Consider the following 19,299-nt stretch of genomic DNA (forward strand, 5'->3'; position numbering starts at 1 on the left):
ATCCCCATTTGGGCAAATGGGGGCGTAGGCATTTGGACTGGTTGTAGTAGCGCAGCTGGTTTCATCTATGATGGTTTGCATCACTGACAATCGAAGCACGTGCGCACGTAATGTTTCACAAAGGTGGCAATCCTTGGCAATATTTCTCTTTGACTCGGGCAAGTGTGCGCGTGTAGCCGAGGTGGCCAGATGTCGGTTCATCGTAGCAGGCTTACAAGACCTCATGACGGAGGCACGTTGGGACGACAAGTAGGCGGCTGCTTTTGCTTGCAGAGAAGTTCTTCTTGTGAAGAACATCATTACGGAAGCAGAACGGTGGCAAGCTCCTTGCAAATGTTTTGGGCGCGCTTGTAATCCGGCCTTCTAAATATTCAATAAGCGGAATCAGTTCGCTGTCTTGCCGCTGCTGACGAGCAATCGTGGTCGTGTCCAGAACACCTATAAAAACCATGCCTTGGTCATTTTCTGTGACTTCCTGCTCAGTCGGTGACGTTGAAAGGCAGTCGGCCGTCGGAGTGCTTTCGTCCGGACTTGTACACCACTGTTATATCGAATTCTTGAAGCTTTAGGCTCCAAGGCGCTAGTCGACCGGACAGGTCCTTTAAGTTAGTCAGCCAGCAAAGTGAGTGATGATGGCTGACAACACTGAAGGAACGGCCACAGATGTACGGGCGAAACTTTAAAACTGCCCATACCACCACAAGGCATTCCTTTTCTGCGGTTCAGTAATTAGACACAGCTCGTGAGGGCGTCCTGCTTGCATTTGCAATGACTCTCTCGGCTGTCTCTTGCCACTGCACGAGCACAGCACCTAGGCCTACGTTGCTAGTGTCGGCATGAATCATGGTAGGAGCGTCCTCGTCAAAGTGAGCCAGTACAGGAGGCGTTTGTAGGCGCTGTCGGAGATCATTAAACGCTGCTCGTTCTTCATTGCCCCATACGAAGGCAACGTCTTCTCTTGTGAGGCACGTTAACGGTGCACCTATATGTGAAAAATTGGCTATAAATGTTCGGTAATACGAGCAGAGACCTAGGAAACGCCTCACTGCCTTCTTATCCGTTCGTGTTGGAAACCTTGCGACGGCCGTGATTTTGTCGGGGTCAGGGCGGACGCCTTGATGACTCAACAAGACATAAGAACTGTAGTTCCTCGAAACCAAAGCGACATTTTTCTGCTTACAGTGTTAAGCCGGCGTCGGTACCGGATCATTTGTAGAACCGCCAGCACTGATCTGCGCTGTCCCTCAAAAGTTTCCGAAAAAAAAAACTATGACGACCTCGAGGTATACGAGGTATGTCTGCCACTTCAGGCCTGACAGAACCATATCCATGAGTCGCTGAAGAGTTGCTGGAGCTGAGCATAAACCGAAAGGGAGGACCTTGAATTCGCAAAGCCCATCAGGCGTTACGAAAGCAGCCTTTTGTCTGTCTCGTTCGTGTACCTTGATTTGTCAATAGCCACATTTGAGGTCTATCGACGAGAAGTAGCGGGCACGCCTCAGCCTGTCGAGAGAATCGTCGATACGCGGTAATGGGTATACGTCTTTCTTTGTCACCCGGTTCAACTTACGGTAGTCCACACAAAAACGTAGATTGCCGTCTTTCTTTTTGACCATCACAACTGACGATGCCCACGGGGTTCTTGATGGTTGGATAACGTCGTCGTCGAGCATTTTCTTCACTTGCTCTCGGATTGCTTCGCGTTCTTTCGGTGCTACACGGTACGGGTTTTGTCGGATTGGTCTCGATGTCTCCTCCGTGATAATCCGGTGCTTCGTCAGTGGCGTCTTACCAACTCTGGATGTCGACGAAAAGCAATCGCGAAACTCGTGAAGCAGGTGCACAAGGCGCTGCCTTTCCGCTAATCATAAGCTGGCGCTCACGTCAAGAACAGGCAATGGTGCCAAAGCGTCTTGCTCTCCTTGTACTAACGAAAAGCATTCGCCGAATTCCGCAATCTCGCCGAGGTAAGCAACTGGTGCGCCTTTTGCAATGTGTCGTCTTTGCTTGCTGAAGTTTGTCAGCAGTAGTTCTGTTCGCCCATGCACTACTTTGACGAGACTTCTGGGCGTGGCAATACCTTGGGTGAGCAAAATCGTAATTATCTGCTCGGCAATACCTCCCCCATTGTACTCTGTGTCGCACCTGACGGACAGTGGTACGGTCACGTCGTCTACGATGCGCAAAGACTTGCGTTGTAGTTCTGCAATTCCGTCCCCAGAAAAGGTTAGTATACCTTCTGGCATTTTGATGACGACGCCGTACTCGCGTAAGAAATCTATACCTAAGATGTACATCTTTGCATCAGTCGGGGAGAACTACAAAATATGTGACGTATGACGAATTTCCTATGTTGACCCTTGCAGTACACTAGCCAGTCGGTGTCAGTAACTGGCCTCCAGCACCTGTAATGTGCGGCCCTGACCATTCCATTTTCACTTTGTGAAGTCTGTCCGCCAGTTTTTCAGTTACGATTGAAAAGTCCGCACCAGTGTATACTAGTGCCTTCATGTCGCGGCCGTCAATTGACACAGTAAAACCGGCGCTAACAATCTCTTCTGTCGTCAAATCATCCGGCTGTATTGGCTTTTCGTTCGACGGCAATGGGGGATTTTCGGCACTTCGACGTGTGGCAACCTTCCCCCCTGATGTCACGGCCTTCAGTTTCTTCGGTGTGGGCTGGGAGACCACCCTCGGGCCATGTCGATGGAGCAGCGTCTTCCAGCTGGAAAACGATGTGCCGGAGAAGGGGAACGCGACCGGTAACCGGGAGAATCGACTTGCTAGCTCGTCCAGTTCGCGTCGATGTTCAGTCAGCTGCCGTCAAAAGCATTGACGAGAAGCAGTGGATGGGAACAATTGGTACCCTTCGACGCGATAAGGGCAATGACGGCAGATGTGGCCCGCTTCCCCAAAGTGGAAGCGCAAAGGCCCGTAGTCAGCTGTGCGCCAGATGTCGGTTCTGCGAAGCTGTGGTCGCGTCGGTTGTTCCCTGCGGTGGTAATGTGATGCCGGGGCTGACTGCTGGTGATACTGCGGCGTCGGCATCGGAGGAGGCGGTCGACGGACAACACCTGCGTAGCTGGGCTGCCACGTCTGGGAATTTGGCTTGGGAGCCGCAAACGCTTGCTTTATTTCTTGGCACACAACTACAGCCACCGACGCAGCTGTGCATTCATTTGGCATGGCAGTGAGCTTCTTAATTTCTTCCTGAACAATTTCGCGTATCAGCCGGTGCAAGGAACCCTCGTCTGTGACCGTCGCCGCTGCGGCGTTTGCCGTTCCAGTGCTGGTCAGGTGTTCGTACTGGCGGCTGCGTAGATGTAACGCGCGCTCAATGGCCGTCGATTCTTTAATAAATTCATCGACGCTCGTCGGCGGGTTCCGCACATGACTGACAAACAGCTGCTGCTTTGCGCCGCGCATGACGTGGCTGAGTTTTTTCCCTCGGGCATATGGGGGTCTGCACGATCGACGACAAAGACGAGCCATCTCTTCAGCGAACATGGCAACAGTTTCATTTGGCTTCTGAATCCGTGATTCGAGAAGACGCTGCGCGTGGCGTCGCCTTTCGGTGCTCCCGAACGTACGGAGGAACTGGCGGCGGAACTCAGCCCAGCTTGGCCAGACTCCCTCGCGATCTACGAACCACTGTGCGGGCTCCGTCTTCAAGAGGGAAATATACATGGGATAGTTTTTGTCGAGCATGCCACTCATTATACTTTGCTACGCGCTCGTATTCCTCGAGCCAGTTTTCTGCATCCTCCTAGGCATTGCTGTGGAAGATCACGGGAGATCGTGGAGTCTGGAGAGTCACCTGTGTAGGGCCTGGGTCTGCCATGGCTTGGGGACTCGTGGTAACAGGCAAACTTCCTGGTAGGGGACCAAATTTTGAGCTTAGGCCTCGTAGGCGACGGCTGGCGCCGTGTACGGGTGTTTCGACATGCAGAAGATGTCCTGGGCTTGATGTGGGGCTGTTGACAGGCGTCCCAAACATTTACCCAGCGCCTCCACCAGTGTCATGATTCACAAGTACCAGGAACTGATGAAAAGGGCAGGACATCTTAATTGCAGGCCAACTGAAAACCGATCGCGCAAGGACCTCTTCTATACCGCAATGCGCGAGCTCCTCGTCTTCCTCTATGTGCCGCGTACCGGATGTGGCAATATATATATATATATATATATATATATATATATATATATATATATATATATTACTGCAATGGTATACACTACTTAAAAATTAAACCAGAATCTCTCCTGGAAGTCGTCTAAATAATGCCTAAGCTATGCTGCTATCTTTGGTATAGTTGCGAGAAACATCGCGAAAACTCTTGAAACTGTGAATCGCGGTTGCAACACCGAAATGCTAACAGATAGAAGCATCAGGCGACGAAAAAAAGGTGAGTAGTAGCAATGTTTACTCATGTAATGTGATGGCGCGTTTGCATGATGCAGCTGCTTTGTGGAAGATGAGCACTAGCGAAAGTGTGGTGTATTGTACGTGACGTAATTGAACAATGTCACATTTGGTAGACCTTGTACTCAGACGTGACCCATGACACTGCCTGCTCTCGATGTGAATGATCATCAGCCGTGATCAACCGTGCTCCGGCGGCGGCTGCCTTTGCGAGTGAGCGCGGGCCTGTCTTGAAGGCGATCTGCCATGGGAACACAGTTCGCCGGGTGCTGATTGCTTCGTGTGCGTCCTCGCCACTTAGTTCGCGTTCGAGGGAGAGGCAGCACGAAGGCCCATTCACTCGGTGCTGCCGACCCTACATTGAAAGCGATCGCCTTACATGACGGGCGGACGGGTACCCTCGTCGCCAGAGAAATGCTTACGCTTTTAAAAAGGAGGCAACATAAGAAGGACTGCGGGGTCCGTGCGTTGCTGGGAACAAGTAGCGGCGCCGAAGACGGGGAGCGCTCCTCTTGAATCACACACGGCGGAGAGCAGGGAATACGCCGAGTGGCGTCCACGACCAGGCCGCGTTGTGTTCGCGTTAATGCTTCGAAAAACCGTTATGGAGACGTGGAACAGTTGCGTTCACCTATCGAATTCCCTGAGAGTCCCCAAAGAAATTTTGAATTGAACGTAAGAAACAATTCTCGTGCTGTGCTTCTACAGGAAATAAAATTGATGAGCCTACGTTTGCCATTTATTCCTAGATTTTAGGATGCAGTATTAATCACTCGCAGAACATTTTGCAATTAAGTTACACTTTTCTTGATAAAATGACACAGGCGCGTATGATCCCATGGATCGCTGTGTTATGTACATGGCTTTATCATAGCAGCGCCACTTAAGCCCTTAAGAAATAGTTCACTTCTTAGAAGCGGATACGCAGCCTAGTAAAGGCGACCATAAAAGGAGATCCCTCCCATTTCTGATCGCCGCGTCAGCCGCACAATAGAGCAGGTGATTGCCATGGATGTACATAATCTTATTCACGAAACGTAAGGTGCTTTTCCCATACGGTAATATGCATTCACTGTTTATCCAAACCCGATCATGCATTTCGCCGCCTGCACTTGGCATCGCTAATTGTGAAAACATTGCTACAGGGAAACAAATCATTGTAAATAAGAATAAGACGTGGACAACAAAAATGTCCTCTATGAGCTCAGCGAAAACAGCAGTGGAAGAGGGAGTGCTTGAAAGACTGTATTGCTCAAAACGTTTACGAAAACACGGCCTTCCTTTCCACTAGCGACACCATCGCCAGGGTCCTGAAAAACTTATAATCAGTCAAAATCCCCGTGGAATGGCTTCAGTAACCTGAATCATTCAAGTCACATTAGAAGACTATTTTCTGTCAGACCTAAATTATTGAAAAAAAAGTATCAGTCATCATACTGGATTTCATTCATTGAGGAACCCGGAAGTACGTGAAAGAACACTGCGCGTCATCGGCGACGACAGTATGTAGACACCGACGAAGCAGAGACTGCCTTCCGGCAAATAATTGGCTCGAATCGCCGTACTAACAGAACCTGCGAAACAGCATTGGTCGAGGAAGCGTGACATTGGTCGCCGCCTAGGCATTACAAAGGAATGGAATAAAAAAAGAAAAGCAAGTGAAGCACCAGAGTAGGCGACGTGAAAGCCTCAAGTGCTCCCGGAGTGAATGTTTCATTGCGATATCAATTATATGGACACTCCAGGCGCATTTCCGCCGTCGGCATCACCGTGAGATTCTGTGTGAAGTGCAAGGGCGATAAGATCGTCGCTGCGCGCCGGATGTGCGAGCCGGCGGCCCAGTCTCGCAACGGCGGACAGCGGCGACGGTGCGCGCGCCTCGGTGCCTCGAAAGCCACCAGCGGCGGCTGCAGAGACTTGGCGTTGATGCGAGCGGCTGCACGAAGACGGATTAGCTCGCTGCTGCTGCCGCGTTTCCTCACTGCAGCGTTTTGACAGCGAGTTTCAGCGGTCATAAAGTGAGATGTGTTCACGTTGGCTTGTGCGCGTGTGACACCATGCTTGTTAATTGAGTTAGTACGTCTATGTTTACAAGTATGTACGGCCGATGTAACCATTATTCTTAACCGCCAGTTCTGTATTTGCTATCGCAATCGGTGCTTCGCCGTTCGGGCGAAACGGTTACTTTTTTTCTATCACGTCACGAATTATGCTACGGACGTACGGAAGTTTCTCACCCTGCGAGATTTAAAAGCGTTCGACAGTAATTCGGCGAAAGTGCTGTACTTTGCAGTGCGCCGCTAGCGACATCCGGGATGCTGCGCCGATGTGCGTCACGCCGCGAAGGGAGTATGGGTGCGGCCAGGCGCTGGGTGTTGCGCACCAGCAGATCATGAGCAGGCCTGTATTTCTCTACCCGTTCTGAAGGACACTCTCTATCAGAAACGTGATAGACGGCTTCGGGCAAGTGGTATTCGTTTTTGTTTATGCTGAGAAGCAAAACCAATGAGTTAAACTTGAATGTATCCATCTTGCTTTTTCTTTTTAATCTAACTAGGCATTCGATGCAGTTCCAACGCTGTTTACAGAATTGCTACTCAGAGATCAGCAATTACCAAATTTTGTATACAAACCAAAGGAACAGTAAAAGCAGTCAATTAGTAAATCAATGCTCCAGTGACCCAAAGAAAGTAAAGAAGCCAAAGTTTCCCATTCCGACATAAGCAGACGCAAGCCTTGAACGGGGCTTGAGAATGTGTCGTCACGTTAAAATATGCCCGCGTAAGATCGTTTATGCGTATACGCTGAGTGGCAGTGGTGTATGTACCATGGATTCATCCCGAGAGCAGATTGTAGCTAAATTAGCAAACAAGCAGTTTGCCAAAAATAAAACGCTCGTTATTGCCTTGTCTATTGCCTACAGTACCGTTGATATCCACCGCGTCAATTCTCCGCCTTCGCCGAGCCTTTCTGCTGGCGAATTTTGGGCGTATCTGTCTTTTGACTTGATGTGATTCGCCGTAGTTCACAGTACCGACAATTTTCAGGCCCAATTGGCTCTAACAATTGTTGGGGAACGTCATATTGATCGTCATCGTCATTACTTGTTTCATTTACGCGGCATAATAAAGATCTATGCCTACTTCGTTAGCAAAGAGAGACAATAGTTTTTATTGCTGGAAGACTGTAGTGTCGATTGAGCAGCAAAGCGGATACATTTCGTCGTGATACACTGCGCGCTCAGTCGGCGCGCGTCTCGCCTCTTCGAGGACCAGAGTGCAACTGATGCTGGTCGGTTGTACCTTATATGTGTACACATGACAAAAGGCAAACTGTTCGACGAACACTCACCGACACATGGTGCACTACTATCGGTTTCCTTTCTTCTTGTCACCGCCTGCCCCCAATTCACACACGTGCACTTTCTTCCGCACCGCTGATGTGAGAGCCTTGACGAATCGTACAAGTGCAATGTTGACGGAATCTAGTTCCGGGAGGTAGCTGCACGCGCAGTGCGCTGCCCACACATGCACGCTGAGAGTCGCTGCTTCTGACAGATAGTTGAGCTTTCGCAGATGTAAATCCATAATATGGCAAACCTGACGAAGGAAGTGGCCACGTTTCAGTCCTTAACGCAGAGCGCTTAATAAACCCGAAAACTGTACAGCACCAGGAAGGATGACCAGACGACGAGGAATACGTTATCTTCCACCACCTAATCGGCTGTTATAAGACATTGCTTAGAGCCAGTGCTAATACAGGTTGCCTTTGTAATAATTACAACTATTAGAAAAATAAAATAAGCCAAGGTAAACAGAAAACATCACTAAATGGGATTAAGTGAAGAAATGCAAGTTTTCTAGATTAGTATAATTTACCTGCGTGAAAAGAACAGTGCATATTTCAACGCTTCGCCAAACTTACATTCACGCGAACGTAAAAAAGCCGCCTTACAATTTGAGCATGATCTGCGCGAAGCGTTTTATGCGTCTAAGGCGCACTGGGTGGTTAATCTAGCAGTTGACCTTGCGCGATGAAATATATGCAAGTGCCGGTTCTCCGGCCACAATGTTAGCCTTCTTTGGTGAAATTTTGTTTTCGCAAAGGCGCCGCAAACGGCCACGCATTTATTGTTTCGGCTAAGAAGCGCTGATAGCATTCGTAGCAATGTACAAATAATTTGTAGCCGGCTTCACAATATTCTCCTTCGGGGAAAGTTAGTTTTGGATGGTAAATAGTCTGAAATAATTTTAATTGACACCCCATAAGAGCTAAGCCTATTTTTAAACATGTCTAGTGTCGACCAAGCCTTGCACTAGCATGTAGAGCTAGGGATCCTGTCCCGAAAATAAAGAGTCCATTGCGAGCACGCTGTATGGCCACTGACAGCCTTTTATTGAATCCTTCTCGCAATAAGGCAAAAAATATTGAATCAACGCTCTTACGCCAAATATAAATAAAAAGCCTCTATTAATACAAAAATGCGCATGAGAAGCGTTGATTTACACGAATACTCTGCCACATGTGACATACAACATGTAACTTATTTTAGTGAGCGATTATTATCTTTATACTTTGCGTTCATTCATAGTCATATCACGTATGATATTGCTTCCTGGGGAAACACGTGTAACTCCCACCTCTCGTCTATTGAACACATACAGAACCAGGCTATTCGCATAATCACCAACAGTTCCTTTTACTCAAATGCTCACCCGCTACCAGAAGAGGGCTGTAGCGCCGAAAAAGACAACACATAGCAAGCGAGACGGGCAGGCGCAGGACAGGCGCCTGTCCCGCCTCGTTTGCTATGTGTTGTCTTTTCCGGCGCTATAACGCTCTTCTGGAAGCATGCACCAACTAGCCCGCCAACAAGTATTGCTCACACGCTACTCCAGGCAAACTTTACACTACCTGTATCTGGCTTGTTTAAGTATCATCTAAGCAATCTCTTTTTTTTAATTACTTAACAAACAGCTTCCTTACAAATTTTTGGACTATAAATTACTCAATAATACCAACCACACTAGGTTTGCGCACAATTAATACTTTTCATTACCTAAATCTAACACAAACTATGGAAAAACGACATCCTCGTTTTCAACAATAAAAATACGGAATGACCTACCTCATTCACTTAAACTAACGTCATCTTTGAATGTATTCAAACATGAGTTAAGATGTTCATGTTTTTTGTCAATAGTTCCATGTCCTATAACATGTTCCCTGTATAATTATGATTTTTAATATATGTACTTTTTTGTTTGTTTTCTCCTGCCATTACGCGCATTGATTTGTTTTTCTTGTACTTTTTTTAATCTTTGCTGCTTTAACCCACGTTTTGTATACATCTTCTTTTTCTTTTTAGAACCGAGGGTCCCGTTGCAGTCACTGGCTTTGGGACCCTCGTCTGCATACTATTTGTTATTCACTCATTGTTTTTTGAATGAAGAATAAACTGAAACTGAACTGAACTGGTAACATATGCACTAACCGAAAATATTACATTATTGCAGCAGCTTGGTTTCTTCCAATTTACTAAAAGCTTTTTCTGTTGAAATGCTTCACATCAAGTGCATATTATTACCACGCCTTCAGCCCTCTTCAACGCAGTATTTCAAGGTTCTTTTATGTTTGATATTCACATGTTGCACAGATAACTACCTCACCAGTCTCTTGTCAGGCAATGAACTTCATGCATATGAAATTAAAGGATATCAGTGAGCCCAAAATTAATGCCCACGTGGGCTCTGTAGAAAGTTGAGTGAAAGTAAATCTGGTTGCATATATATACGTCAAACTCCTCGATGTCACAGGAACGAGAAAAAAAAATACGCTGTTATCCGGTGCACAGGAGCTTCCGTTTCATCTTGACGATTCCAATTTGAAATTGGCTCCATTGGATCCGTAACTTGCCTCCCGTTGCAGGTTCAAGCACTTTTATAGGAACACTAAATATTTTCTGTTCATTAAAATTCAAACTAGATTTAATGCAATTCAGCCAAAGCTTTAGACAGTTCGAGTTCGTGCGGGTGGCTAAAATTTCTCGTCAAAACTTCCGTACGCTTTTTGAGTAGCACAGCCATTTGCTCATTAAAGACATGTGTTCGAAATGGCAGCTGTATGCATGCGGAACGAAATCAGGAATAGCGTTGTAGCTTTAACCGAGTTCTTAGGTTTTCGTAATGCCTGTGTCTCGTGTTCAGCTGGCCGAGACAAAACATTCGGCTAAGCGACATTATGCGATAATCTTGTATGTCATTTTGTGGGTATGCTGCTGTATTGTACATTTCTGAGTAATGAATCATATAGAAATTGTACAATTTCCCATAAGCCCCAAGAAAAACCTTTCTTGGAGGTGGTTTCATGTCGACAGGGCAAGCGTAAGTTTAGCAAAAGCAGCGCCATGTGCACTCCGTTGTGTTAGCCAGTGCGCACAACGCTTCTACCAGGCGTCATCCGAGCAGAGTGTAAAGGTCTTCATTATTTATTTTCAGCACCTTCCAAAGTCACTGCCATAGAATACCAAAGCGAATAGAAAACGCTAAAAGCAGCTTGATAGCGGAGACAAACAACGTGTTTTACGCTGCGTATTAATTCATTCAAGGCACCAACAACTTGCCACGGGAATTCATATTTTTATGCCTATACCTATTAGAGTGCTTTTAATTTTTTTTATCGATAGCAGTGGCCACTGGGACAGCGAGACCCGCCAGTAAACAGAAGTCCCCGCGCGTACGCTGCTCGGGGTTTTTTTGTGTTTTCGGTGAGCTAGGCGAACCGCACCACCCTATTTTTCCTCCCTACTCGTTTTAAGTGAGCTGTTCAAGCTTGTTGGAAATGTCGAGTGTACCTAGCTGCTTTCACGGTCGCCAGCTTAGGCGCTCACGTGCAGTTCGGAGCCACGATGTTATAAACATTTGGAAATAGTCCTAGACATTGCTACTTACCACGAAACGCGTCAATTGCGGATAATTCTAGAGTTTTTAGACACCTCGGGTCCTCTTGGCTGCTCTTCTGCACCACAAGTTGGGCTCGCCGTATACAGGGTTATCTGAGCTATCTTGGCTACTCAGTTGCTATGGTCAAAAGATCGAATCCTCAGGGAATTTTTTGAGCAGAGGTTTTGAGCATAGCTTAAGCAGAGCTAGAACATCGGGCTTCTAATCTGAAGGTCGTAAGTCCGAATCTTCCTCCAGAACACATTTCCCCACCTCGAGTGGCGCCTGACATCCCATAAAATGCCGAGAGCCAGTAGGGCTTTAGTAGCCTAGGTGACACCAAATCAGGAAGGCCCACTAAGCTACAACAAAAAACACTCCCTCACCAGAGCAGGAATTGGCCTCCGTTGTGCAGTGTTCGGCCACTGCCTTCCTCGTGACTCCTACAATTAACCCATGGTCCCCAGTCCCCAGGCGCTGCGGAACAGCTGACCAAGGCGGAGGTTAGACCTGCAACGCAGTTGAGGGTGCTAAGAATCTCTGGACTCAGACTGGCCGCCAATGGAAACTAAACATGGCAACGCTCAACACACGAACCCTCTCGAGTGAAGCTTGCTTAGCAGCACCTTTTGAAGAAGTATCAAGCACTATGAGGGATAATATTACCTTAAATGAGGTTGGAGCCTAGGCTCCAACCTCCAGTTAGGATAACGAAGAAATAGAACAGCTTTATGAAGATGTTGACTTAGCGATGAGAAAAGTGCAAACTCCATATAGTGTAGTCATGGACGACTCCAATGCAAAAGTGGGGTAAAAGCAGGCTGGTGAAGAGGCAATTGGAGCTACGGCATCGACTCTAGCAGCAGTAAAGGAGAGATGTTGGTAGGATTCGCGGAAAGGAAGAAGCTCCGGATAATGAATACCTTCTTCAGGAAGCGTAGCAACAGAAAGTGGACTTGGAAAAGCCCTAATGGAGAAACAAGAAGTGAAATAGCTTTCATACTTTCCGCCGATCTCAGCATTGTGCACGATATAGAAGTGTAAGGTGCGGTAATGTGCAGTGATCACAGGTCAGTGAGGTCTAGGGCTACCTCCATATGAAGAGAGAAATAGTAAAATTGTACAGAAGAAACAGGCCAACCTAGACACAGTAAGGGTAAAAACTGACCAATTCGGGCTGGTGCTTGTAAATATGAAGCCTTAGAACGGAGAGATAAGGATAACGCAAAGGTAATGCATGAAGCCGTAACTAGGCTGGCTTCAGAATCAGCAATTGAAGTGGGAGGTAAGCCACCAAGGCAACCAATAGGTAAGCTCTCCAAATTAACGAAGGACCTTATAAAGAAACGACAAAGAATGAAAGTGTCCAACTCAATAGATCAGATAGAATTCGTGGGACTGTAAAACTGATCAACAAGGAGAAGTAAGGGATACTCGAAATTATAGCATGAGAAAGACTGAGAAAGCAGTAAAAAATGGACGCAGCAAGAAATCAGTGAGAAGAAAAGTTGGCATTGGACAAGCCAAGATGTATGCACTGAAAGATGGGCAGGGTAATATCATAATAAATTTAGAATGTGTAGTAAAAACAACTGAAGAATTTTATACTGATCTGTACAGTAACCAGAGAGGCCACGCTACCTCCATTCAAAATACTAATGGACACGATACAGAGGCTCCTTATATAACTAGCTATGGAGTAAGAAGGGCCTTGTAAGACATGAACCGGGGAAAAGCGGCAGGAGACGATGGAATAACAGTTCATTGACTCAAAGATGGAGGAGATATCTTGCTTGAAAAGCTTGCGTCCCTTTATACGAAATGTCTCACGACTAAAAGCAAATCGAAGAATGACAAGGTCATAATAATCTACAAAAAGGGAGCCGTTGAACTGAAAAATTATAGGCCCATTAGCTTAGTTTCAGTATTGTATAAAATATTCACCAAAATAATTTCGAATAGAATAAGGGCAACACTTCAATTCAGTCAACCAAGCGAACAGGCTGGCTTCACGAAGGCATACTCTACAATAGATCACATCTCCGTTATCAGTCAGGTATTCGAGAAATCTGCAGAGCACAATCAAAGTCCTTGTATGGCTTTCATAGATTACGAAAAGGCATTTAATTCAGTAGAGATACCAGCACATTTAGGTTTTCAGCGAACGAAAGGGACGAGAGACAGAGGTACGACGGTAGGACAGAGGTATCTTCTCTCGTCCCATTTCGTGCGCTAGAATCCTAAAAGTTATGGAATACCAACATGCCCAAACCTACGCTCTTTCAAGGTACCAGCTGTCACAGAGTCCTTACGCAATCAAGGAGTACAGGAGGCATACATGAATGTCTTGGGAAATATCTATAAGCATGCCACAGCCACCGTGACTCTGCAGAAGAAAAGTATAAAGATACCTATAAAGGAAGGGGTAAGGCAAATAGACAAAATCTCTTCAATGCTTTTCGCTGCGTGCTTGGAAGAAGTATTCAAGCAATTAAACTATTAAGGCTAAGCAGTGAGGATTAACGGCGAATATCTCAGCAACCGGAGGTTGCTGAGATATTCGTACACGTATTGTTCAGCAGCACTGAGATATTCGTACACGTACTGTTCAGCAACACTGAGGGCAAATTGCAAGAAATTATTGAGGATCTTAAGAAAGAAAGCATAAGAGTGGGGTCCAGGATCAATTTCCAGAAGACAAAGAAAATGCTCAACGGCGTGACAAGGGAACAAGAGTTCGGGATCAGCTGTCAGCATCTAGAGTCTGTGTTGCGTTTAGCTAGGTCAATCACTCACAGGGGACCCTGATCATGAGAAGGAAATTTACAGAAGAATAAAAATCCGTTGGTGCATATACGGCAAACATCGACAGATCCTAACTGGAAGCTTACCACTACCATTGGAAAGAAAGGTGTACAATCAATGCATTGTACCGGGGCTGAGATGTGGGGCTAAAACTTGCAAACTGACAAAGAAGCTCGAAAACAAGTTAAGGACGGCGCAAGGAGCGATGGAACGAAGAATATTAGGGTTAGCGTTAAGAGACAGGACGGGAGTGGTGTGGATCATAGAGCAAACGGGGATATCCGATATTCCACTCGGCAGTAGGAGACACAAATTGAGCTGGGCAGGAGATGTAATGCGTAATATAGATAACCGGTGCACCATTCGAGTTACAGAATGGGTGCCAAGAGAAGGGAAACGCAGTCGAGAACGGCAGAAGACTAGGTGTTGTGATGAAATTAGAAAATTCGCAGGTGCAAGTTGGTATCGTTGGGCGCTGGACAGGAGTAAATGGAGATCGCACGTAGAGGCCTTCGTCCTGCAGTGGACATAAAGATACGCTGATGAAGATGATAATTTTGCTTCTTTTAATGTTGTCAACCATTTCTCTAGCAACCGTTTTTTTTTCGAACTTTATGCTCTGTGCTTAACTCCTGTATTTATTGAACGTGCAGATAGCCGCGCGGTTCATGGCCAATGCTGCATTGTGGGCACGCGCTATGGTCTAGAGGCTCGCAACACTGACACTGTCCAAGCACAGGAGGCGTCCATGTCCATATCGACATACCATAACCCCTGTATAGCGTTTATTTTACAGCCGCAACAATGCTGATCAAAAGAGTTTTCTGACTCGGTGATCCTGCATGCTCACGCAAAGCTCGCTCGAGCACGTGTCGTCGTACACGCGCCATCCCGAGCCCTGAAAGCTGTACTCGAAGAAAGTCGCCCCGTCAGCCCCATCCTGTTCGCTTCACCGAAGAGCACAATTTCTCCCTCTGTTTTTTCCTCCATTTGCATGGCCGAGGCTGCGCGCGCGGGTTTGTGCGAACAGGACCTTTGACGGTTTAACATTCACGGCGGAAAGCGACGCACACAAAGTTCATACATGTCTTTTCAATGGCCAAATTGGCGTCACTTTTTTTACACTCTCACAGTTGCTGCCAGTTTACTACTGAAAAATACGGCAGGCAGGGATTTTTCCAGAACGCGCCGAAACAACTTATTTCATACAGGGGAAGAAAACATAGCTATGACAGGACCAAGTGCAGCAATTTCGCTTCTCCGCTTTAGCTTTACACGACATGTTCCATACGCCAGAAATGAGCGCGTAAAAATTATAATTTGCCGCAAGAAGCGTCGGTCATGTAGAAATCTAATTTGCACAGCATTCCCCAAGCCATCAACCACCTGCAACGGCGTCAGTTCACAGCGCTACTCTCGCGGTTTGCGGGCACGTCTTCTGCGGAGCATTATTCTCAGGCGCCCATGCGTGTTGATTGCATCGTCAACTTGTGCGCGGCCAACGCCGCTGATAGGCTCTGCATTTCCTAGTAAACCGCTGTGACAGCTTCGCTTTCTTTCTGCAGGCGTGCGACATCCGTGCCGGGTGGACGCGAGGCCGTTTCCCTCGCCGATGTTCAGTCCCAATGACCTGTTATGCTAGAAGTCATTTTTTCTGCTTCGGAAGCTTTGTAACTTCATTCGATCGAGCGTGTTCCCGAATTGTTTAAATACCTCGTGGTTTGCTCCACGTGCTGCTGTGAGCATCAAGCTTCGAGTTTAAGCCCTCTCAATTTTTAAAGGCGTACGGAAGAGGCAGGAATTGCTGTTAAGGAATTGCATTGTTTAGGAAACAATGATATTTGGCTGTTCGTCATCTAAAACACAGGGAAAATCTTTGATGATGCTAGCTGCATTTTATATCTTAGGAAGGGTTGTGCGTACAAAATGCCCCAACACAGGAAAAAAGAAAACCCAAGTAGACGGAAAGAGCCCATGTCCTTAGAATGGAAGCGAACCTCCAAGGATCTCTTCTACTATTCTAGTAGGAAAGAGGCGCGAGGAGAGAGAGAAGTACAGAAAACGCCAGGAAGTTACATACAGAAAACAGAAATACCGAGACATATAGAAATACAGAAAACACAAAGCAACCAATAAGGCACAGCGCTGCGCAATAGCAGCAGCGTGGGCGCATTCACGACCTGACAGCACAAAGCCGCAGCGCCCACTCACACCACAGTAGCGCACGTAGCGTCTTATTCGTCGTCCACATGCTGTTCTCGCTACTGTATCAATCAACAACGTCCGGCTGATACCCGCGCATTCGTTGCGGCTGATAACGGACCAAAATGTCGGGCGACGCGTGGAGATCGGCGCCGTGACAAAGCGCTTTCCATTGGCTGAGCATAAGGAACCGCAGGGGTAAAAATTCGGCTCTTTCTTCTTCTTCTGCTCTACACGGCACGGTTAAAGAAGAAGATTCTCTAGCCCGTTGCTTACGCGAAATACTAAAACGAGCACCTGAAAGATGTCGCGAAGAGCGAGCCAACTAAGTCAAACTAAAGGGCTTGGCTCATTCCGTAGGTCTCACACCCGACACTCACCCATCGCAAACCCGACAGCATACGTAGTAACGCATATAATAGGCACGTAGTACATATCATACACAATAGGCTGAACAGCTTGAAGAGTATGATTATCGGAAGAGGGAAGAAAAACAGGCACGATATTCATGACGCAGTTTTCACTGCCGTGTTCAAAGTGAGACGAGAATATTCTGTGCGTCTGCTGTAATCAGCGAGATGGCAACCTTTTCCGTCAACCCGTCCCGTCGTAACTTTACGCACAGTGAGTTTTAAAAGGCCCTTCATTGAGCGCTCTGCAACCCGGGTTTATTGAAAGCGCTGGTATAGTAACCAGACAGAAATGTCGCACACTAGTGTGACGCCGAGGCAAACTGCCATTTCCGCTCCGTCGACCAGGGCGCATATTCTTCACCTTCGATATCAAGGGTTCTCTTAGTTCTCTTATTTTGCCAAGGCCGCCACCCCCTCGGCTTTATAAAAGATATAACGCACGTAATAAGAGCGACAGCAACTTAAGCTTAAGTCGCAGTGAAGGCACCGAACGAGGTGCCCAAGCAGCAAAATATCCCATGGAAGACTTTGGTAGGTTGAAGCTGGCATAAATGTCTCACGCTCTTTACCGAAAGCGTAGTGCCGATGTTCCATAATAATCAAAAGGCATGACGTTAATCAACTTATGCGAATTTTTTGAACGGCTTCACTGATGTTGGGATTTGCGTGTTTCGTCCAAAATTCAAAATAGGTCATTGGGCAGGTGCACCAGCATTATTTTTCCGACGTAAGTTTATTTTGCATGCGCGATCGGGACCTACAGCACAAGTTATTTTTTTTCATCTTCCCTTTTTCTCCCTCCCCCCCACTTGCGATAGGTCGCAGTCTTTAATTTTCGAGGCAACGGCTTTTTCCTGCGAGCTTTTTTTTTTTTTCTTACTGAGATGGCAAGAGTTACTTCAGAGCTCTTGACTGCGACTTGGCCCAGCTTAGCCGATGTTAGGCGAAATAAATAAGATGCGTGCTGCCGTCGGGCTTCATACGGAGCCGCAGCTGGAAACTGGAACTTACGCAGCAGGACAACGATATCCACTGAGCAGCCGCGGAGCGCACGCCTTGATATCTCTTTATAGATCACTAAATATTCTTCATTGACGTTTGTTCGCTTATCACTCGTCTAATTAGAGCTGTTGTGCAACTCACTAGTGCTTGGGCAACGAAACGAAAGTACATGTCAAGCCGAAGCGTTTGAGGGCATAAAAATAGCGTCAAGCGTCAAACCTTTATGCGTGCCTTCGTCCTGGACAAGTCAGATACACCAGCGTGAATGCACTCGGCCTGTGGCTTACACGCTGCCGCTGCGTAGGAGCAGACTTGTTCCCGCCCCGAACGCGAGTTGCAGGCGCATAGCGCTGCACGTTCGCGCGTGAAGGATTGCGCTTGCAGCCGGCGCTTTTCTCGGCGACGCGTAGGTGCCGCCTTCCTGTTGCACACGCCACTCCTTCGCCGCCGTCTGTTCCCCGAAAGCGTGGCGGTGTTCACAAGCAGGAAACGCGACGGTTCGGACCTGGCGCCTGCGGCTTGCGTGTCGCTTTCGCCAATTTAGCGATGCGCTCAAGTTTCACTCGTCGTTTCCTTCACCGAGACGACCACAATACGAAAAAATTACGGCAGAAACCACCCTCTACGATTAGCCGGCTTAATCCCTCCTGCACATGGTGCAAAGCCCAAACGAACTTCTCGCGACAACTCAAGACGTACGATCGGAACAAGAGGCGGTCGCAGACGCTACGAATTTTTCTTGGAGAAAGTTATTCCGAAGGTCCCGCATGTGGCAGCCCTCCAATCGGCGGCCTGTTCGGTTGGCGTGCCGCTGTTCTTCGGCCGTCGCTTCTTGGTCGCGCAAGAAGCGTCCGCATTCACATAGCAAGGAGAGGGCGAGCCAGTCCGCGAGCGAAGGCATGGGAGGGAGGGCCGCGTGGAGCAAGGAGCGCCGAAAGCGGCCAGCGGGCGGGCGCACGGAGGTGCACAGGCGACAACCTTGCACGGCCTCGCGTTTGACCTTGGCTCCGGGTAGAAATTTAGGAAAAATGGGTGTTTACTCCTCCAAGGCGGATGTCCTCCACCAATGGGCGCACTCCAGACCGACGTCACGAGCCGGACGGCCGGTGACACCGCCGCTGGAGAAGATGGCCGCCGGGCTTCGAAATGGGGCGAGTGGCGTCAGTCGTGTGCGTCTGCCCCTCGTCAGAGTGAATTCGCAAACTCTTCTAGTGGTGTAATCGAGAGTTCGACCGACGGCTGCCTGGTCGGGATGAGACATGACAAAGAAAGACGTACACCGACGAAGTAAAACTTTTTAAAAGACGTTTCGGCTTCCATACGGAAGCCTTGTTCACAATGGGGCGAAAAAGGTTCAAGTGCCTGTTTTAAGTTGGTCTTTGCATGAGCTGCAAGCACCGCGCGTAAGACGGGGGTAGGGTCCCTTCGTTTCGATTTAGCGTGTGTTCTGTTGAGACAGGTGTGACTTCCAGTTTCTTTCCTGACCGATTAGACTAGATTTCATCCAGTCAAC

The 19,299-nt window shown here is 47.6% G+C and overlaps 1 protein-coding gene across 6 annotated transcripts in view; it reads right to left on the minus strand.

The window, feature by feature from the left end:
- Window positions 1-19,299, minus strand: part of LOC142573238 (dual oxidase maturation factor 1-like) — a 245,561-nt gene that overhangs the window by 53,389 nt on the left and 172,873 nt on the right. The window contains exons 1-2 of one of the 6 annotated variants that reach the window (XM_075682841.1): window positions 18,006-18,157; window positions 11,751-11,874 (exon numbers count right to left, since the gene is read on the minus strand). The exons of 3 other annotated variants lie outside the window; for them this stretch is intronic. The gene's annotated coding sequence lies outside the window, so the exon portion shown is untranslated. Of the gene's footprint in view, window positions 1-11,750; window positions 11,875-18,005; window positions 18,158-19,299 lie in introns of those variants that run through there. 2 more of the 6 variants (XM_075682839.1, XM_075682840.1) reach the window with 2 other exon arrangements.

The sequence above is a fragment of the Dermacentor variabilis genome, chromosome 2 (assembly GCF_050947875.1).
Source record: "Dermacentor variabilis isolate Ectoservices chromosome 2, ASM5094787v1, whole genome shotgun sequence".
Lineage (NCBI taxonomy): Eukaryota > Metazoa > Arthropoda > Arachnida > Ixodida > Ixodidae > Dermacentor > Dermacentor variabilis.